The sequence below is a fragment of the Zonotrichia leucophrys genome, chromosome 3 (genome assembly GCF_028769735.1).
Source record: "Zonotrichia leucophrys gambelii isolate GWCS_2022_RI chromosome 3, RI_Zleu_2.0, whole genome shotgun sequence".
Taxonomy (NCBI): domain Eukaryota; kingdom Metazoa; phylum Chordata; class Aves; order Passeriformes; family Passerellidae; genus Zonotrichia; species Zonotrichia leucophrys.
This window is the reverse complement of record NC_088172.1, coordinates 26,482,488-26,505,325: the sequence shown is the minus strand read 5'-3', so window position 1 is coordinate 26,505,325 and position 22,838 is coordinate 26,482,488. Positions and strand designations below refer to the sequence as shown.

At 39.1% G+C, this 22,838-nt stretch overlaps 1 protein-coding gene across 2 annotated transcripts in view; it reads right to left on the bottom strand.

Moving 5' to 3' along the window:
• The window catches only part of RNF144A (ring finger protein 144A), a 58,210-nt gene that overhangs the window by 31,481 nt on the left and 3,891 nt on the right, over window positions 1–22,838 (bottom strand). Inside the window, exon 2 of one of the 2 annotated variants that reach the window (XM_064707681.1) lies at window positions 11,949–12,031. The exons of the other annotated variant lie outside the window; for it this stretch is intronic. The gene's annotated coding sequence lies outside the window, so the exon portion shown is untranslated. The remainder of the gene's footprint in view (window positions 1–11,948; window positions 12,032–22,838) is intronic. 2 annotated transcript variants of the gene reach the window in all.

Below are 22,838 nucleotides of genomic sequence, written 5' to 3'. Positions count from 1 at the left end.
CACAAGCTTTTTCCTTCTCCACAGCTGACTCTCCCAGAAAAGTAAGAACCATGTTTACACAAACTCCAAATAAAACCAAGTTTGAGCTCTGTAAGAGCTTTCTTCCAGGGGGGAAAGAGAAAAGCCTCAGAGGCTTCAAGCTAGAAACCACATTTAAAGCTATGCAAAGTTATTGTGAAACTGAAAATACGAGCAAGGGGAATAGAGCCCTAGTTCTGCCTGAGACATTTGGACCACCTCTCAAAAGGAAATCAAAACTGTTCTTTTACTTGCAACTATGACAAAATGCATGCTTAAGGCATGCTGTATCTCCATTGTACTCCACAAGTCTCAGATGAGTACATGGGATTGAAAAACCCACCACAAATCCTCTCAAGGTATCACTTGCATACTAACAGTGGAGCTCAGGTTTGAACAACAGCTCCTGCACTAGCTGTTAGACAGCACATATCCAAGCACCATCCCTTCCTAGGCTAGATCTGAAATGCAAAGCAGATATGCTGCTGGCTGAAAGCAACATTCAGAGTGGGGTAAAGCATGGTTAACTTCCCTGTAGCTCTCTGTTCTTTTGACTCAGTAACAACCACAAAATTCCAGGTAGGTAGGTATTGGTAAGAGACAACATTTTTCACAGCTCTCAGTATGGACATGTTCCTGGTCTCATGTCCCACATCTACCCCTCAGAGATTAGAGTAAAGGCTTCCCTTGCTCTGAAGAGTTATCTTTCACACACAGTATTAAGAGGGAGAAGAACCAAGAGAGCACATTTAATCAATAGGAGTAGAAAGAATGCATGCCAAAACACAGGAAAAGACAAAGATTCTTCATAGAGTAAATTTTTATAGATGTGTTTTGTGCACTCATTACAATCACATGGAAAGTTACTTTTACTTTTCCAAAACTATTCTAAAACCAGCAACTCTAGTGAGACAGCTTCTGTCCCAAACCACCAGCTTGTGTCATACTGTTTCACCCTGGGAATTACATGACATGGCATACACACTCATTCACCATGCTGGTGTGACACACAGGACTAAGTATAAGGAAAAACTTAGGATGGGATTTAGACTGCCCAAGATAGTTATGCTGCTGCTTGTGCCTAAAAAGGCAGATTTTCAGATAACTCCCTGCACTACTTAATCAGAGAGAGGAAGACAGTGTTTCTAATACCAGGCACCTCAGTCAAGGGGAAAAAAACCATCCAAACAGGAAAAAAAAAAAAACCAAAAACACCACACATGTTTCTGTAAGAATTCTGTCCCCTAATAATAAATCAAATGGCTTGAGCCATGCAGTGGTCTGAACTATATATCAGTGCATATACCCGCCTCCAACACTCAAAAAACTGATACAGCTGGCTCACTACATCCTGCAGACAGGATTTAGTCTGATCAACACTAGCTGCTACTCACTGTTTTTCTTACTTAGTCCTAAATTTAAAAATAGATAAGAGAACAAAATATTTTTATCATTATTCATATAATCTGATGCATTACATGACAAAAATTACAACTATCAGCTAGGACACTTTACAACAAATCTCTGGTCTGACACACTTGATGCCTCTGGATTCAAATTTGCACAGTTCAAATCCAATTGATTATTCCCCACCATCCCCCTAGAAGTGTTGTCTTTTTATCCCCTGTTTTAATTTCCTCCTGCTCGAAGGAGCCTGCCCTCTTCCCATCATATCATCTGTAGCACAATCCAGTTCTTCACCCTCACTGTCCTACTAGGCAACTGGCTGCTCCTTTCCTCTCTGGCAAAGGGGCATTTTGCCTCTAAGCACAGGGCTACAAAATTTAATCATATTTTGTTCTATGTTAATATCTCAGCCATGCTAGCTTGACGAATAAAGTGGTGTTTGCTTCCAAGTTTCATCTCGCACATCCAGAATTCCATGTTCCAACTATGTGTCTCCATGTCTTTGTATGAGAGTCAGCACATGCCTGTGCAGAGATATGTCACTCACACGGGCCAGAAAACTTACAGACAGATGTTTAATATACAACAGTGCTTGGATAAGGGACAGATACTTCATTTCTCTCTCTAAGTGATGGTCTGGTCAAGTCATTTATCACAGGCCTTGCTGTGCTAGACCCTCAACAAACACATTCAAGGGAAAGTTCTTCTGTCAGTGTGAACCACTAGGTTTGCATGCACAAAAAAGAAACCTGATGATTAGAACACAAGATTTATAAGGAATAACTGATAACCTTTTCTGTCCCAACTTACTGCATAACTGAACAGCTCATGCAGCATAGTCACACAGACACCTCAGATGGTACCTACCACACCACATGGGCTGAGCAGAGGATGGGGGGATGAGCAGTACATTAGCTGCCTGAGTACATGTTTTCCTGCACTTGTCCCTCTGCAGAGAATCAGCATGTACCAGTACTCTCAGGGGTATAATATGTTAGCCTCAACAGCCCCAGCTCTATTTCTTCCCAGTAATATTACTGTTGCACAGGAATGCTTCCAGCTCCTCCCTCCCTATCTTAAAACAACATTTGCAGTACAATACACATTTACTGCAGAAAGCAGCAGCACTTGGCAGAGACCGTGCCTAATGCCTCTGCAACCACACAGGCAGAGATACCACACCAACGGCTGAAGTACTGAGGGCACATAGAGATAACTGAAAGCACAAGAAGGAAGAAAAAAAAGAGCACAGAAGCACCACAGTGATGGAAATGCTCCCTTCAGGGCTCCCCTTGTCTAGGTAAGAGATGCAGTACACTACAGACCTCTTGATTTTGGAAACACAATAGAGTTTCTCTGCATGTGATTTCCTCTGTACCACTTTCTACACTTGAGGACAGCTCAAAAGTCAATAGGTGGTGGTCTCTGGTTTATTACTTATAGTTTACATTTAGTTTTCTCCTTTTACTAATGAATAATTGTAGCAAATTAAGATCAAAAATTAAATTTTGGCACTTGAACTATAGTTTCCTTCCTCATTTACAACAAAATGTTAAGAACAAGCTTCCAAAGGTTCTACAGTGGCAAATCACTTTACTAAATAAATTAATCAGTAGGGAAAGATAAGAGGCAGTAGGCAGAAACTAATGCACAGAAGGTTCCACCTGAAAATGAGGAAGAATTTCTTTGCTGTGGAGGTAACTGCACAGGAACAGATTTCACAGAGAAACCTGGAGAAATTCAATAACTGTCTGAACACAAACCTGTGCCGTGCAGGATGACCCTGCTTGAGCAGGGAGGTTGGACTGGATGATCTATTGTAGTCCCCTCCAGCCTGACCCACTCTTATTTCCATCTTTGGGATTTTCAACCTTTACTGTTATGGAAGAGACTTGGCTTTTGAGTTACACAAACAGAAGAAATGTCAAAAGTTATTCTAGGAATATACCAATAGAATAAGCTATCAAAAATCATTTAAATAAAGCTTTTCTAACATCGAGTTAGCAAAATCAATTTGAATTGCAATAAAAATATAAATAAAAAAGGATGCTACCTTAGCATGGCATCTGTGTATTAGTGTAGCCTAGCACTATATAGCACTGTATTGCTATGAAGTGAAAGCTGAAGGTACTTAAGTCAATCCCTTACATCTTCAACATACTCCCATAATTCATCCTGTTAAAGAGGGAACACCTCAGGTACCAACAGTGCAGGCATTAATACCTAGTGCACCAGAGTACTTTGCTGTAGACTTGGCATGCAGTGAATGTGACAGCCTACTCAAGAGAGGAATTGCCTGCTACTGTTTTACATCATCTCCTAGCACTCCTAGACCATATTACCCCTTACCCAAATTAACACAGATGTTGCAACTGATAGCCAGTCCTGGTGTTCAGGATACACCGCAAGCTGAACATCCACTGAAGACTTTTGGGTTTTGTATCTGTACACACCACCTGCATCCTGCTCCATCTGTAACTTTTATGTGCTTATGCACATGGGCAGGAAGGATGCTGAAACACAGTCCCCACTGCACATCTTGTGGGTCACAGTGCTGACCTGCTTGCTAGCAGAAAGCACACTGGGCACACAGATGGAAAACACCTACTTACTCTTCAGTTTCCCAGCAGAGAGATCTGGTTTGCTGCATAAAGCAACTGAAATTTGCATAGGCTTATTCTGGCAAGGACAAAAGCATTTTTAGGACAGCTTAAGCTTGTGGATATTATTCTAGGGGTTTATTAAAAAAAAAGCTTTAAAAACAAAAAGTCAAACAAAGGGCTTTTTCAGTGAGGCCTAATGGTTTTTAGAAGAAGTGAAATTATCAGAATTAAGTAATCTTATTTCCTAAAGAAGGAAATAAAATAAAGCAGTGATACTTATATTTAAAGCATATACATGCACATTATTTTCCCTAAGCCACTTCATAAAATGAGCTCCTTCCACAGGTAAAAATGATCAGTCTATGTACATTTCCAAAAAGGTAACTAAAGCTTATCCCACAAAAACAAAATCCAGGAAAAGGCTAAGAGTTCTTTGAAAACATGCTTCTCCTTATGTAAAATAACTATGTCAAGCCTTTTACCTAGACATTGGTTATGTCTGCAAAAGCCCTTTTCAGGACCTTGACATATATTCATATGGGTGCAGAACAGTCCCAAACAGTTTATTAACAGAAATCAACTGCAAATTCCTCTGTGGGGAAAAGATACTCTTATGTTTGCATGGTGCACACTGCAGTGGGCCAGAGGTTATAGAAGTTTACATCAATACAAACAAGCTGTAAGACAATTCAACTAATAGTAATAGCCTTGGTACTAAATATTCTCTGCCTCAGAAAACATAAGTAGCTGAATTTAGTGAACAACCATTTTTTGCAGAGCTGTTTGGGCATCAGGAAGTATTCTGATACAGTATTTGTCTGAGCAGTTCTGATTCCTGTAGCTTCCATCCCTTTGTATGCAGCCCAAAAAAGTGGACCAATCAAGTCAAGTTCACACTGAAATAAGGAATAATAAAAAAAAAAGCTTCTTTTCTTAAAAAGTTATGATTAAAAGACTGAATTTTAAAGTGGTAGGCAAAGATACTCTACACTTCCCAGAGGTCAAGTGCACATTTCAGATAGTAGGAAACTTTCCAAGTTCAACTCATGCTTTCCCAAACCAAACAAGACACAAACCACAGAAGCCTGCCCTCTTTCCAGCTGCTGGGAAGATCACAGATGAGGTTGTTCATTATGGTCCCAACCAAGTAACATGGCACACACACCACCACCCACCTCTTCAAACATACCTCTCTATTTAAAGGGAATCCACAGTACTAAAAAATATATATTTTTTAAGTTCTTTAGTTGTTACTTTTTCCTATTTACTTTAATGGTCAAAGTGTTTTATGCTTGGGACATTGTGAAAAAACAGCCAGAGGTCTGACATACTGGTTTAAAATAGATATTTAGAGAGGAGTTGCTGAAGGGGTTCTAAACCAAACAGCATGGATTACAATCCACTGTTTAAAATTAGGTTTTGTGGTTGGTTTTTAGATATTCCTAGTAACAAACTCAATCTGACTGCTCTTTCTTGGCTGAAGTTATTGCACCTAGCAATCTAGGAGGCCAGTAATAGAAATTTCATTTTAAATATGGCTATTAATGTTCCTAAATATAGTCTACCACATGACTGACCTGTGTACCAGGCCTTAAGTCATTCTCTAGGTTTTGTTGGGGTTTGGTTTTTTTGACCAAAGACAGTAAATGCTTGACTAGGACTTTAAAATGTGTCATGTTATGGGGATTAAATAGTCTGTTAATATTAAAACTATACATTAAAAAGAAAAAGCTTTCAGGAAAGAACTAAACCTGGAACATGTTGCATGTTTAATGACAAGAGACCACCACCAAAGAACAACTGTTCTTTGAACAGAACAACTATTAAATCATCGAAGGTATCCCACCTTTATTTTCTGAAATCCTTGGGTAAATCGTACATTGTCTGAAACAGAGTATTTTGTTCTAGTTAATTGGCAAAGGCAGCCCTTGAGTTTCTTTCCAGCAGGAAACCAATTAAATAGATGTAAGGGCGAAGCAGTGCTTCTTTAAAAAAACAAACGAGAGAAGAGCACAGGAGCTGGCTGCAGCTTCTCCAAGACTTGGAATAAGCCATTCCTTCAAGAAGAGGAGACACAAAGCAGTGCATCTCCTTTATGCTGGTGAGCACAGATGGGAGCAAGAGCATCTCCACTTGAACCAAGGTACTTGGGGGCCTTCAGAACTCACTGCACTGGGAAAGGCCGGAGAAGAGGAGTGTAGGAAGAGCCTATAATGCAACAGAATAAATTCAGGGGTTTTTCAGCCACACCAAACTCTATTCTACATGGAGAATAGGGAGGACTCAACATCAGACATAGGGGATCAGCTGTAAGCCAAGGCAGTGCAACATAAACTCTAAACCCATGAAGTCTAACAGCTGAAGTCATGCAGTTGAGTTAATAGGGAGTTTGGGAATATGAATGACAAAACAACTAGGTCAGTAACTACCAGCACATTCAAAATCTATCTGTACTTGAAAAGAACAAAAAACCTCAAACCCCACTAAAGAAGGCTCATGGGAGACAGTGAAAATGAGAAGGATATGTAGACCAGGAGTCATCCAAATATTAGATTTAAAACATATTAAGCAAAAGCTGAACACATGGGGCTTCTAACCATGTGGTTGTTAGAAATTAATAAAAATAACCAACCACTTGTAAAAATAGCTAATAAAGAAGTATAAAAAATGTTGAAGGACTATAAAAGGAATGAATATGGGCACAGATAAAGAGCACTAGAGCAGGAATTCATTGTGCTGGGCAGAGACCCCTTCACCCAGGTACTAAACAGCAATACAGGCTCTCATACTTGGGCACAACACTTTAATACTGGGCAACAAACTGAGCTTTACTTCTAACCACAGATCTGAATCACCTGAGCTGGCTTGAAGAGGATGCTACAATACCTGCTAGTGACCTGAAATAACCATGAGGTCTGGGTTCTTGCAAAGACAGCAGTGGTTAGAGAGTTAGCAGATGGAAAAAGCAAAGTGGTATGTACTGCATAAGACAATATAATTATCCTGTGACACAGACAGTTTGTGCTCTCTCCTGCCTTCCCTACTAACACTCAAAATGAAATGTTTTCTTCTGTGGAGACTGGCTTTGCTGTTTGGTTAAAGAAAGCGGTGTTGAAAAGTAGCTGTTGGGCTTGGAACAGAAAGTGCTGAGGTTTGAGAGGGCTCCCAAGTGCTTGGAGAAGTTCTCTCCATACGCCCTGAGAAAACCAGCTTGCTTATGCAGCTCAGCTTATGCCTGACAGACCAGCCACCAACTGGCTTCCTCCCCAGCCCCGAGCTCAAGGCTTGACAGAAATGACAACCAGCACCTCAATTTATAACAGAAACATTAAAAGGACTGCTGAATAATATGGAAAGCTGTAAATCAGCCTTTTACCATAACAGAAAAGGAAAGGGATGAAGTGGGAAGTTTCCCTCTCTGAGATCCAGATCTCTCTAGCAGTTTCATTCCCATTGGCAGTCCTTATTCTGCAGTGTCACTTCAAGCCAACCAGCAAATTTTATAGAAAATTGAAACTGGATTGAGACATGCAAAATGCAAGCCAGAGAAAGGAGAAAAAGCCAAATTCATAACTGCTGGGGATAGGAGAAAGATTTAGTAATACTGACATGACACGAACACCAGAAAGTGTTATCAATTCTTGTTAGGATCAATACGTTACCAGGAGAATGGAAAACTGTTCAGAGAAAATTAGAGGCTCCACTGCAATGTCTGAATCTAGTGACAAGAAAATTTCTCAAGTACTGCTGTAATGGAGTTGTGTACATTGCATTAAAAAAATTAGAAAAGGTGGAAGAAAGCTTGTGAAAGCTTAGGAACTCACTGTTATGCAGCAACAAGATTCTTTTGCATAAGACGAAAAAATTGCTCCAAGGTGTGTAGTGGTTACTTAACTTTATAAAGGTCAAAATACACAATAGCAGGCAAGTGTCTTGACTTGTGCCTCTTTCTGTGCTTCATGCATTGCCAGTACATTCCAGCACATTTAATACTCTGTATTTAATACTCTGTACATCTGCAGTAGTCAGTGTCCTTTGTTTCCTTTCTCACACACTGAGCTGGAGAAAATCAACCATCCCCAACACACTAATTCTTGCAATTCCCTCTTAACAGAAAGGTGATAAATTTTACAGAACCTGGAACAAACTACAAAAAACCAATGCCACATATACATAGCATCCATACAAAAAGTAAACATTCACAGCTAGACTTATTTCTGCAAACTTCAAAAGAGGTTTACCATATACCAAATCCTAATCAGGTTTTGGTATATGGTAAGACCACAGAATGTTCCTATATTAGAAGCTAATACTCTTTTGGTTTTTTTTAAATTGCCTGCAACAACAAAATTTTAAAAATATAGGGAAAAAACCCTCCAACATTTGAAACAAAGCCTCAGAAATGCCATCTACAGCTATTTATTTCAATAGGATGCCAAGTTGTTCTGCAGCACTAGAGGGGCATTCAAAACTAAGAATTAAAAGCAATGAAGGCTGAGCAGGCCATGCCTGGTCAGAACCACTTCCATGACGATCTGAGCTAGCCACAGACCTAAACACATAAACAACCAGGCAAACAAAGAAATGCAGATGGATTAAGAATGAGCAGAGATAATTTACTTTCTAAAATGTTGCATACTGATAAATATTTCCCACCCTCAAACTCTTCTTTATTAGTGGGGAAGATTTTTTGTGATGAAGGCAAATAGTCTTAGTCTATTTGCCTACGACATTTAGTTTTTCATTGTTTCATTAATTATAATTAAAAATAAATATTTTGTGGCTGACATCACAGAATGAATTTTTCACTTCCACAATATAATTCTTTCTTTATGTCACAGGCTGAAAAAACACTTTGACTTTTGTAGACAGATATTTACATCTTTATCAAATTCTATTTTAGTTACCTGTATCCTATGTTGGACTGAGCCAAGTTGTCTCTGGCTATAAGACACAAATTAAGAATGATGATTATGATAATTCAAATTATTACTGTATCACTGGATCATGATCACACACTTGTCACTAAATTATGGTACAATGATAAAGTTTATATAGGTCTCAACTGCCATTAAGGTTACAGACAGCTACTCAGAAAACATCTTTATCTGAAGCAAAGACAAAATATTTTGATTGTTTCCTTTCACAGTGAAATGAAACATTAGAATTATTTTAAGGTTATAAACAATGGAACAGAAATTATCAACGCTAATAGAAAATCTGACAATTTCAAGCCAACACTAGATCATTAGAGAAGAATTTTGCATTTTGCTGGCAAACTCTGACTTTCCCCATCTGCTCCCTTCTCACCCTATTAGTGAGCAGGAGCAAGCTATGAAAGCATGTCTAAAGAAGATGACAAGAGCACAAGCCTCTTTAGATGCTTAGGAAAGATCATGAGCTGTCCCCCTATGCTCACTATCACACAGACAGGAGTGGCAGGGTCTTGCCTGCCAGACAAGGAAAATCAGAGGGCAAAGCTTCTCTGCTTTGTATTAATCATCTGAGCTATGTATGATATGTTCTTGTTCTTTACACAAATACCTCATGATCATCTGTATGCCACAAATATTTTCCAATACAGATCTCTGCCAGGACATGCTCCATTTCAGTAATCCCTTAGAGCCATTTCAGTGAAACTGGGTTGGAAGGCAGCAGAAAGATTCAAGAACTCAAGGCACATTTTAACCGTGTATGCTCACAAGATGTCAGAGCTGCCCTCACACTGATCAAAGGCCAGGAAAGACCATACAGGTTCACAGTTGTTTGACTTTTGCTGGAGCATAACACACTCAACTTAGGCTTCCACTTGTTTGAGAAAATGAAAAAAAGACTGACCAGTTATGCATGCTTTTTCAAGACAATGGACACAGTTCCTGAGAGTACATTAGACCTGTTTTTCCCCTCATGTTTCAGAAAATGGGATATGGTGCCTGGAGAAGTTTGAGGATCTTTAGAGGCACCTCAGCAGAAAACTAAACAAACAGCAAGGTGAGAACAGAACAAGCTGCACTGCTGAAAGAGCACAGTGGTGAATGCAGAGGCAGATGACTATGATGGGACTCTTCAGGAGAGGAATGGAGAGCTGAAAGAAGGGAGAGAGGCTGAGGGACCTTGGCTCATTTAGCTTCCCACGAGGAGAACAAGAAGAGCTGCTGTCACTCTCTGAATATCCATAATGCAGGGTAAAGTACATCACTAAATGGGAGGGGAACTATTTCAAGAAATCACTGATCCCAAGCATAGATATGTATAAACTTGCCATTTCCCACGTCTTATAAGGATTTTCTTCAAGTTTCTAAGTATCAGGAATTAATGATATGTTTCTAGCATAGTTTTCTAAAAGTAGGAAAAATGCTGATTACTTGCAAGCTGAAAGTTTATAAAAGCAACTACAGCACTGTGAGGGACAAAAAAAAAATCTTTCTGCTTCTTTGTATTTAAATTTAAAATCAGCTGGTTAAATTAAAGAACAATAAAACTGTAGATTTACTTTTTTTTAACCTCAACTTTTTTTTAAGCAAGGGATATGAAAGACAGTATCAGACATTTTGGCTTCAAAACAAATGTTATCTCTCCTCTTCTCCCCTCTCATTTAGATCTTCTGCTTATAAAAAAGACATGAAAATATAGACCTTTCCACTTAGTACTAAACAATGGAGCAGAAAAAAATTAAAATATTTAAACTAGCTATATAATTAAGAAATACTGCTTTATATTAAGATATGTTACTCAAGCATAATGTAACAGACTGTTACATTAAATCTTCAATACTTAAATATAAGCCAATGAGGATATGATTATGTTTTCACAAGGGGTTTTTCCAGTAGTCAAAACAAGTCAAGTAAGAACACTGTTACACTTTGATAAGCCAAGAATATGAGCTTCAAAGAAAAGGAGGGAAAAATATTGTACAACCTGCTAGTCCATAAATATGACTTTTTAGTACTATTTCCAGAATATCAATGTGTGCAAAAGCAGCATTGCTTGAAAAATGGAAAGCTACTAACAGCAGGTCACGAGCTCAAGCAAATAAAAAAATCTAAAAATGCCATTACTTCTACATATAGCCTTCTATTAGAGCGACCATAATGCAGAACTCGCAGCTGTAGTGATATTAGCAGGATGACCTTTTCCAAGACATAGAGAAACAGGTTTTCATTACTTAAACACAAGTTCTGCTGCCTTCTGAAGGATCTGAAACTGAATATGTGCTATGTTTTTTGTTTGACTGGAGATACATTTGCCAACTGTATCAATAATTTGCTATCGAGTACTGTATAGAACTGTAGCTATCTCAAAAAGGAAATCACTCTCTCTCTCCCTTATTTGGAGTGTGAAGTATCTGGGACATATGGAATACACAGGAAATGGAATTATTAAATCAAAAAACATATATGAGCACAACAGGCTCTGTTATAGAGATGGAGATATATTTTTATGTGTTTTATACATGTGTGTATAAATATACACACACATACATATGCTATGTAGAGATTTAAAAATGAAAGCCTAGTGAGCCCATTTTAGGTGGTACCATTAAACTGTGCTTTGAGGATTGCTATCAAACAAGTCTCTGTGACTTGGATTTTGCTAGGAAGCCAATTAGAATGCAGATTTGGTTGTTTTCCTACATTTCTTTGGTAAATGAACCAACCCTTTTCATGATAGAGCTCCATAATTACAAGCAAACTTTGACAAATTCCCTCCTCTTACACTACCCCAGGCTATGTGGCTTCCACTTTTATGGGCAACCACAAGAGCAATTTCTAAGACTATAAAACCCATCTCTCAGGCATATTTTTCCACTCCCACAGCTTCTGTTGGCATAAGAGTCCTATGAAAGTGTGGCTTCATTGAAAATTGCATCTGTCTGTGCCCCAGCCAAGTGTTATCAAGACAGTCAAGGCAAACACCTACCACAACAATCTCTCCTTTGTCAGTCACAGGGATCCCATGAGAAAGCACCAACCAGTCCACGATTTTGGCAGTGTTAGACAAGCCTGGAATACAAAAGATAAGGGTCACACTTTATTTCAAATGACCATATAAAACCAGAACTGAGAGTTCCATTTTGCCAAGCAGCTTTTAAAATTTTGTGATAGTACAATCCTAGCAGACAAAATTTTGTGGTGGACTTGGCAGTGCTGGGTTAACAGTTGGACTTGATGATCTTAGAGGTCTTTTTCAACTAAACAATTGTATGATTCTATGAATTCAGAAAACAGCAACTGGCAGGAGTCCTACTTTCACTACAAGCTATTTCCCACTTCTCAGATTTATTCAATAGTGTTGTTTCTCAGAAATAAACTATCAGCTGAGTTCCTTTCCAACAAGTACTCATAAAACTTATTTACACAAACTGAATATGTAGATTTTAAACATAAAATCTGTCTTTTGTTATCAAATATTAAAAACAATGCAGCTTGGAATAAGTTTACAGCCAAACACAAAATTCCCATTGTCCTTATTCATCTTAAGTTTTAAACAATATGCTATTTAAAAATATTTGTAATTATTGAAGTCTGCCTTAACATTTAAAACTCCTAAAAATAAGGATTGCTACATTCTCATTCTGCAACATTCTCATCCTCCACTGATTTCCATTTAGAGGGAGATGTGATATGGGAAAAATATCTACCGTACTTCTAGAAAAAACAAACAGTAATTACTGTTACCTGGGCAACCAATGTTCGAAAAAAGCTCAGATACATGTACTCCAAAATTCTAGGCTACTGATCAGTTATTCAGCCAACAGCTCTGTCACCAAAACAAGGTTCTCCCCTCACTTCTTCCACATCCTCTGCACTTCAACATTCCCCACCTACTTCTTTAAAACAAATCTTGCTTGAAAATTAGGAAAACTGACAAAAATTATTATTGTCCTCTTCCTAAATTATCTTGACATTTCAGGAGGAAAAGAAAAATTTATTTTCATTATGCTCTACCTACTTGTAAAATAAGAAAACTGTTTCCTGTACCTTGGGGTCAGAAGGTTCAGGCGATGTATTAGATTGTTAACCTGAACACCACAGATTATTACACATTTTCCAAGTGCCCTGACAGCAAGATAAATAGCTTTTACATGGATAACAAATACTGCCTAGGCATACAACCTGCCTTGGGCTGGAAACCTGGAGAGATTCACCACTTTCTCTAATGGCAGGAAGGGCAATTTACTAGTTTGAAGAGCTACAGCTGTTTACCTTTCCATGTAGCTCTTCAGACAGCCTTTCTAGTTATATTTATCACTCCTTAAATGGGAGGAGGAAAATTAATTTAAAAAGGAAAGAATTGAGTGCAACACACTTTCTTGTCAATGCAGTGTCTTGTACAGTCAGGGTACAAGTCAGGGTTAGTGCTTAAGTTGCTTTCAAACTCATTTCCTAAAGCTCTACCACAAATGTTTTTCTTCTCTTCTGCCAGCTCTCTTTCTTTTTAGCACACAACTTGTCCTGGGCCAACACTCTCAGTCATTGCATCAGTTTCATCTGACTTATGCATCTCCTAATCTCTTTCTTCCTCTGAAAACCTTGCACTTGCCAGCCCCTCACTAACCACTCCACCAGCGCTGCCTTCCTGGGCCCTCTCTCCCACTTGTATCTCACAAAGGCAGGAGGCATCCTGAGGAAACAAACAGTTCTTATCAGCAGGGTTTGTCACTCCTCCTGTTTGCTCCTGGGCAATCTCTTCCAACCACAGAAACTCAGTTTACCCTCTCTACAGAAGGACCTCACAGATTTACCTCCTACCCCAAGACTCTCTCACTCTCCCCTTATCCAAACTGGAAACTACAACCCTTCTCTCTGACATTTCCTAGGAGTTATCCAGCTGTTAGGTTAAGCTCTACACAGATGGACAAAACAATTATCTCCCCTCCTTCCCAAGAGTCTCTTCTTAAATAGTCAGCATCCTGCAAGTCTGATCCTTATATTCAACAAGAAGCTGTATGTCTAAATCCTGTAGAAAGAACATGCATGTAATGTACATAAAATGCAGCCTTTTTTCTGATCTCTTAGACAAATAAAATGGTTATCCTGGTTTATAAAATGGGATCCTTTTATCCTGAAAGATCTTCCTGCTTTTCTCAGGCTTCAACCAAATGAATCCAACCTCAAGAATTTCTGAAAGGACAATGGTCATCTCCTGCACATGCTGCTGGGCTATTTTAACTCTTTTATTGTTATTTAATTCATGTAAAGTATCCCCCCAAATGCTTTTCCCATAGTTTTAATAACCTTCTCAGTCTTCTCAGCCTTTTCTTTTGATCGTTTTTTACTGATGTTTTATCCTGCATCAGCAACTAAACAATTTATCTCACAAAAATGACCTGACTATCAACAGTCAACATTTTTTAGACATTTATCTTTGGATGATATGAAGTCTGTATTAAAATTATCTGGACAGGAATCCAGTATCTACTAATAAAAATGCAGGTGGAAAAAAAAGCAGCTGCTCACACTTCACCCTTTCCATATTACATAATTTCCAGGAATTTTTTCACCACTAATAATTATTGTGGCTCTTTGTATCCACCTGAGGGTTTTCAAAAGACCTTTTAAAGATGTAAAAACTAGGATCAGATACAGAATTTGAGTGTTATTTTCATTTGTAACACCTCTATCATGCCAGGAGAAAAATGCTTATTGTATAAATCCCATCAACCAAGAATTAAATTAGTTCTATCTTCCCTTCCTACAACAGTGCACTGATATCCAGCTTGATCCCAACACTTTTGCAGAGTTGCTGTTCTCCTCGATGCAGCCCCTCATGCTTCATGTCTGGAAAACTTTTCACCAAGAAACCCAAACAGCTACATCCTGTATACATACCTTTGGTTTTACTCATCAAAAAGAAATAAATCATTCTTTCTGGCTGCTTACTTATTATTGCAATCTGGTAAACAGCATAACTGCTGTTTATGAATGCCTTTTTTTTTTTTTTCAAGCTTCTGTCTTAGAAATGAAAATGTTAAATGGCATCTTGCCTAGGCCCAGTCCTGGAACATTGTGATTCACAGCTTATTTCCCACAGATACCTAGCTACTTGTTTATATTTTACAGCTGGCTGCTGCTCCATTCACCTGGCAGGCTTTTGCTGATGTGCTGTAATGGTTTCCAACAAGAAAACTGTATTGTACAGAGGCACAAGCTGACGGGCAGAAGAATTAAAAAACCTGTGTCAGCCTCAGCAGAGGACCAGTGGCAGATGTGGAAAGAAAGGCTGTGGGATCTACTCTATATTTGTGTGACAGCCCATGGGTCATCTGTTTCTTTGTGTCAGCCAAGAGTAGCCAGGAGGCACAAATGGCCGTGAACTCATCTCTCTGCACTCCATCCTGTCAGAGCTTATGATGCAGCTCACAGCCTGGCAGCCACAGGGTCCAAGGACAAACGCTAAAGGGCACACAGGAAAGAGGATGAGGTTTGACAGGTTATATGCACAAGAAGGAATTTTAGCTTTGGATTCTCACTTTACTTGCAGTGGTGACAACTTGTGATTATGCAAAACATATCCTCAGCAGCCTCCTTAGCTTTGTCAGGAGACAGCATTTCATGCAGTCCTACACTGTCAGTCCCAGTCACAGGGGGAAGGGAGAGAAAGATGAGATCCCTCAGCAGCACCAGCTCCCACAGCAGCCAGGGACACAACACAGTTTTCAGAGGGAAATTCTGCTGTGCAAGAACAGGCCACAAACAAATTGAAGCCCTGTGCCAAGGAGACACAGAGCTACATCCTGGAAACTTAAGCAAAATTTAAGCATACAGCTTAGAGTAGAGAGGAGCCCTTATGAACTCTGGGTAAAGCTCTCAGCTGCACAGTGCCAGCTGAAGTATGCTGTTGCTCAAGTCAGGAGATGAAATCCCCATGGATTCCCTGAAGCAGAGTAGGAAGCTACCCACCTGCCACAGTCTCTCCCCTCCTTCCCTCTGGTTCACATATCCCACACCATTTTCTCTTGGCAAGAAATATTCAGGTTATCACAGCTGAACAGTTATTTGACTGGCTGGTTCCCAGCAGTGAGGTGCTTTTCATCAGATCACATGTGGGAAGCTCTTTAAAGGCTTTTTAGAGAAAGCAGCTACATGATTTCATGAAGACAGAATAGCTCAAAGCACAGTGATAAAAGGCATTTTAATAGATCCATTCATACTAATACAGGAGATAGTGTGTGCTGAAAACAGCGAAATTTAAGACATTGCTAGCATGATAGGCCAGAAGATTTAATTGCTAGCTTTGCTTTGAACTTGACAGCTATTACTACTCTACTAACTCTTGGATGCACTTCTAAAGAAGCTTTGTCATTTTAGATTTTTTTTTTAAGAAGAGATGGCTGGATTTAATGATCAGGTTTATTATAATATATATAATAGAAAAGCACACAGAACTGAGCCTTTGTGAGAAGACAATTCCCCACCACATACTCATTTTTTTTTTACTAAAAAGCTGGAATGGAAAATGTCTTCCCTGTATTTATTTCTCCCTCCAATGAAGAACAAACAATCAAAACCTACGGTTAAAATAATGAAATCCCAATTACCTATTCATTTTACCAGATAAGCTTTTCTAAGCCTTCCAGAAGATCCCCAAATGCAGTAATATTGACTAAATATTGCATGTTTTCCTATAAAAAGGTAGAGTAGGCATATCACACCACTTCAGAAAATAATATAATTTCTTGGGAAAAAGAAATGCTTTTTCCACATGGCTAGTCTAATTTCCTAGGGAAAAACATTAAAATAATTTGACCATAATTGGGATCTGAATGAGGTGTAATAACAGTTTAAATTCTGCAACTTTCTCACAGTTGTGTGAGAAAATAAACCCATTTTTAATTCCCTCTTTAGCAAATATTTTTAAAGTTATTGTTCACTTACAAGTACTAGAGAGAAATTAAACTAAAAAAGGGTCTAAGGTTCAGTCTGACCTAGAAATCAACACAGACTTAACCTGACCTCATTTTGTCAGTCAATCACAAATGGACCAAAGAAGTTGCCTGTAATCTCAGATACATTGAAACACACAAGGTATTTGACTGAAAAAAAAAGGAAATACTCTCATTTTGAAGACCATAGATTCACATTCTTTCCCTCTTGAAACCTGACCACACAGGAGATGTGCTGGGTGAAGAGAAACACACCGGGCAACTCCTTTCAGGCTATAAAGTGGCCCCACAGCACAGGAAGAGGCACAGATGTGAGCTGAGGTACAGCTGCATTTTGCACAGGCTAAGCCAGATGGACTGACTTGGCAATGGCTCCATCACTGCGACTGGCAGCGAGCTGCACAGCCAAAATAGAGGCAAAACAGGAGGCAAGACGAAATTGATATGATGGCATTACCCCAAAGCATGTACTCCCTGGAACCCTGGAACTTTTGGGGATAGTCTCCCCATGCCTGTTGGATGAGAGCTGTTCCAAGGTGACTGTCAGTACTCTTCTATATCTTGTGCTAATTCAGACATTTCCCAAAGGCACTCTATCAGTTAAGAGAGGACTGTGGTTCTTGGATGGAAAAGGGAATTATACATGCAAATTAGCTTCAGTTTTCTGCCTCAAGTTTCCCATAGAATCTCAAAACTAAGTCAACTAACCAACACCCCTCTCCTAACACAGGAGAACACAGGGACAGAGTGAAAAGAGGGAAAAGATGCAAACAGGAATTATCTTAAAAGAAAATACAGCTCCACATACAGATTAACCAGCCCCTTCTCTGTGTGCTCATTTATGACAGGGCACACAATGTTGCAATTCACAACACCACAGTAGCCAAAGGCCCACTCAACCTGGCTGTCTTCATGGCTAGCACCAGACAACCCTCTGAGATTCTGGATTCTGGAATAACTCGCATCTTTCCCATGATACAGCACTGCTCATTCACTGGCAGGCACATCAAGCCTTCACATATTAGGAGTTCATACAATTTAAGCTGTACTGTCAGATGCCCAACATTTGGTCATTTTGGGACACACTGCCCCAAAGCCACTCTTTGCATCTGCATGCTTTGCATTTGTGGTACTTTCCTGGAATAGATGATAGCTACAAAAGTACACTGCATTGAGAGGAAAACCACTGTATTTACATTATTGTTTTCTAAGGAATTCATATCTTTTTTAATTTGACAGTTTCATTATATTCCTAACTGTTAACATCCAAAGAAAATGTCAACATTCAGATCCTCCAAATATTTTTGGAAATAATTTATGCAAAGTATCCCTATTTCAAAATATTCTTATTTCCATGTACTGAATGGTTGCTGAGTAGGAAGAAGAATATGAAGGATAAGAAACTGGAGAGGGCTTCTTGTATTATTATGAAAAGTAACTTGTTTTAAAGAAATATGGACACAGTATATTCAGGAAAAAACTCTCTGCTAAATGAGGCAATCTTTTCTGATCCCTGCAGACTTTCCAGCACTGTAGATATGTAATAGTTTTAAATGTCAGGAGCCACCTCAATTAAAAAGAAAGTCAATTTGACACTTAGACTCCTGAAGAACATAATGATGCAAATCACAGAAGGTTCTCTTACAAAGCCTTTTTGAGCATTCAATAAATGCATGAAAACATGATGTGCTTTACCTGATGCACATATTCAAAAATTAAGTGTCTGTATAAAATAGGAACACAAGTCTTTAAAATTATTCTTTATTTTCTTTTTACAGCATTTACTGTTTTCAGGTAGTGGATTTCTACATATTTTCACTGAATGAGAAAAATCAAAGTCTGACAAATGCCTGGGAACAATCTTGTTAAGTAACCTCTGATTTTCTCCCACTCAAGCACTGAAACAGCTGGACAGCAAATGCAAAGACTTTAGCTAATATGAAATACCTAAACTCAGGGCTATAGCTCCCACAAAGAGCATTTCCTACACATTTCTAGAAGATCTAATTGCTAAGGGACAGATACTAACCTTCTGCAGCCTTTCAGCAATTTCCAAGAGCTTGGATACTGTCTTTCATTTAAGCCTGCTTGTTTTAAGTTTCTTTGACTGTAAAGATTTTTTTTTCTTTTAAGAGAACGATTTCCGCTCTTTCCTATAAAGCTTCAGATACTGAAAATTCTTCATAACCAGTAGGGCTGAAAAAGTCACACATTAAGGCAATCAGGCAATCACATGGAAACTCCCTCAGTATTGAGAAAACAAATGGATTTTCACATTAGTTTAGGTGATTTTGATAGGACATCCTTATGTGCATATATTGTTTTACCCTGGAACGCTCCAGGTTATAGTTTTAGTAACATCCTGTCCAGCACAGCACAAAAACTGTTTTGTTTTGAAGGGTTTTTTGTGGCTTTTTTTTTCCCTCCAAAAATAGCACCATCTTTGCCCTTCCACAAGTTCAAGATCAGAAGTGGTTGATAGCAGAGTGAAAATACACTGTCATTTCAATGAAAAGGATGGGCTCAATGTCATGGAGTGAGAAATGAAGCCGCATGAGAAAAGATCCTAAGGCAAAAGGGAAAAAGTAGAGATCCTCACTGCCCTTGCAGCAATCCCTTCTGAAGCTGCCACGAACAGCAGTGTTGCCAGCCAGCAAAAAGGTACACCACTATTATTAGCACAATGAAGGGGCACAATGTTTTGACTCTTCCTTATACTGGCAGCTGTGGTGAATCACCTCATCCAAAAGCAACCATTCCTATTAATAAAACTTACAAGGTGTGTTGGTCTGAAGACCAATACAGCAGAATCATGGAGGACAGGAGACAAAATCAAACCAAAGAAACCCCCAAAAAATCACATGCAGACCTTTTAGAGCAAAACAGTAAACTTTCCAAAAAGAGCAGCCCCTGAAAATACATTCATCTGTAACTATAAGAAAGCTTCACAGCAGTAATTTAAATTGAAAAGCAGGGAACACAGTGAAACATTGTATTTTATTCAAATCTGTGAAGTTCACCTTTCTAAGGAGCTAGTGGAAATGTAAAGTGACTGGTTCAAATATTTAGCACTGACAGTTTGCCAAAAAGATATCACATTCTTTGGATTTATGAGTTGTCTACGAATTTGTCATACCTTGATTTTTGACTAAATATGTTACATGAACTGAAATTAGAACTACCCTGCTGCTCCCACTGAAGTGAGATTTTGAAACAATAACAAGCTAGAACAAGAGAACAGAAGACAGAGAAATGGCTTATCACACTCTAGTGACTCTACAGATGCAAAGGGGTTAAGACAGTAAAACTACTAAGAATTATTGTTTCACCCTCAACAAAAGCCCTTGGTAAAACCTTTAAGAATGGATTTTCAGACATAAATCCATGCAAACTAAATGGCCAATGCTGCTGCCCCAGTGAGACATCATGCAAGAAAGGAGATTGGTGACTTGACAATACATATTCTCAACACCACCACAGCTGATGCCCAGTGACAGCAGCAGTTTGATGGAGCCAAGCTGTTTGCTGCAACAGGCAGGAGAGGTGAAAAGCTACAGTGGAGAGAAGGATGAACTCACACTGCAGAGAATGGCTCCCTCAGAGCCACAAGGATCCAAAGTACAGAGCACAACCAAACACAGAGTGGAGCCCCTACAGCATGGAGAGGTGCTGGGGTCAGCAGCACTGCTCTGAGCAAGCTGCATGCAGCACCAATTCTTCCAGCACAACCTTTCCCAAGGCCAGGGGCTGTCACATCACATGGTAAAGAGAAAAAAAGCAAGGCTGTAGCCTTGAGATAAGCTTACATCCTGCAGGTGACTGTGAATGGATGAGCATCCACAAGCTTGGAAGATCTTTTAAGTGCTTACCATCAGAACTACGGACAGTACATATTGCACCCTTAGGAAGCAGCTGGCTTCAGTTCCTGTAGCCACTACGAGGTTCACCACCACGTTGTGCTTAACCTGTATCAGTTTCACTTCTCCGTGATTAACAGGAAGAGAGAACTGCTCTGTTTTACCTGAGGCACAAAGCTTAAGAGGTCAGCTCAGTGTTTTGGAGCAAGCCAGAGCCCAGCAGGCTCCAAGTGTGGTCCAGAGGATCAATGAGACCAAACAACAAGATGGAATACACATCAACAGCCCACTTGAGCTGGCACATGCATCCTACAGCTTTCCAGCAACAGTGAAACCTAATGAGTACTGTCATATCTTTGCTAGAAAGCTAGACACACACACACACACAACTAAGAAACAGTAACTGACACCAGCAAAACCTGGTGATTTAAAGTAGAGAGAAATCACCAGCAAACCTTTCAAAATACAAGTTGCCAATGAATATCAAGAGTACAAATAAAAAAAAACCAGGAAGCTCTAATAAAAGTTGGGGCTTAGTTTGGTTGGTTTTATTTGAATACGGTCTGCCTTTCCACAAATCTAACATACCTTTTACACCCTCAACATGTATCTTTTGGTCAGCATTTTTTCCATTAAAGAAAGAATAGACAGTGCACATCAAAAGTAAAAGTAATGCATAATTAATCTAAGAAAGTAGGTGTAGATGTCTTCTCTAGGCTCCAACTGCATGACAGGAAATGCATTATTCATGAAGGAAGATGACGGTACAACATTAATCAAGTCAGCGTGACAAGACAAACAAAGACCACAAGATGTATTCAACAGATAGCAGTGTGCAAAAGTGATCAGCTAACTGAAAGGTTCACACAGAGTCTGTTTACAGAAAACAAACACAGAGGAGAAATACAGAAATAAGACTGAACTGTTTCAGTTTGCATCCTATTAAGTCTTGTTACATTTGGGGAACAATCTTTATATGATACAGCTACAAAGAAAGTTTCTGGGTGTCTAAATGGCTGCTATTACAAAGTAAAATTAAAAAAAAAGAAGAGAGTTAAAATAATTATTTTAACAAACAGGAATTCACATAAGCAGGGCATGTATGAAGAACAAAAATAAAATCTTTTTAAAAACCAGTGACTCCTTCCTTTCTCATCATGCATTTTTTGTCATATTATAAAGCTACTTATAAAGACTAAACACTGTCTCTTCTTCATACTCAAAACTGTTGCAAAAATACTCAGTAATGAAAGAAAAGTATAATTTGAAACAGTGTCAAAAAATAGGAACACAGTGTAAGCTGATTTGTAAGCAAAGGGGGCAGTAAAACCCAGTTTCCTAGGAATATGTGTCAAAGTTGCAGGAAGAGTTCAGATTTCAACCTGTCCTTCAGCAGGCATCTTTCCATCTGCTGAGGCTACCTACTGCCAGAAAAGGTGTAGGTTTATCAGCCATGAACTACCACCCTCTCACGAATGCAACTGGAATTTCTCAAAAGGTTTAGAAATGAAGAGCAACAATGAAAGTTATACATTCAAAGAGTTGCACACAATCTCTATTTTCTCAGAAAACCAGGCTAAAAATATATATGTACTGACTGCACATAGCTTGGTGTTGAACTTGAGGTTGCTGTTACCAGACTGCAGTGGAGACAAGAGCCTGACCACACAAGTCGCAGAGCATTGCTCTCATTCTGTCGGGATGGATTATTTCTTAATAGGGAATAGAGAGATGAAGGGAAAACCATAGTAATAGAAGGAAACCCAGACTTTAAAAACATTCATTTTCCTCCTAAGAGGACAAACACTGTCTGAAGCATCAGCCCCAGAAAAATACAGCTGCTTTACAGAATGCAGCAAGACCCCTCCTGTCAGCCCAGGGAGGGGACATTTCAGCAAGGAACGGACTCTGCTCACCCATACCACCACAACCATCCTGTGTGGTCACTGCAGGGAGGCAGCCCTGACTGAAAACATTGTGTAGGAAGACAGCAGGCAACCACTTCTGATGCTTCTGTCAGACCTGCCCCCATCAGAGAAATGAAAAGTAAGAGAGATATATTTCTAT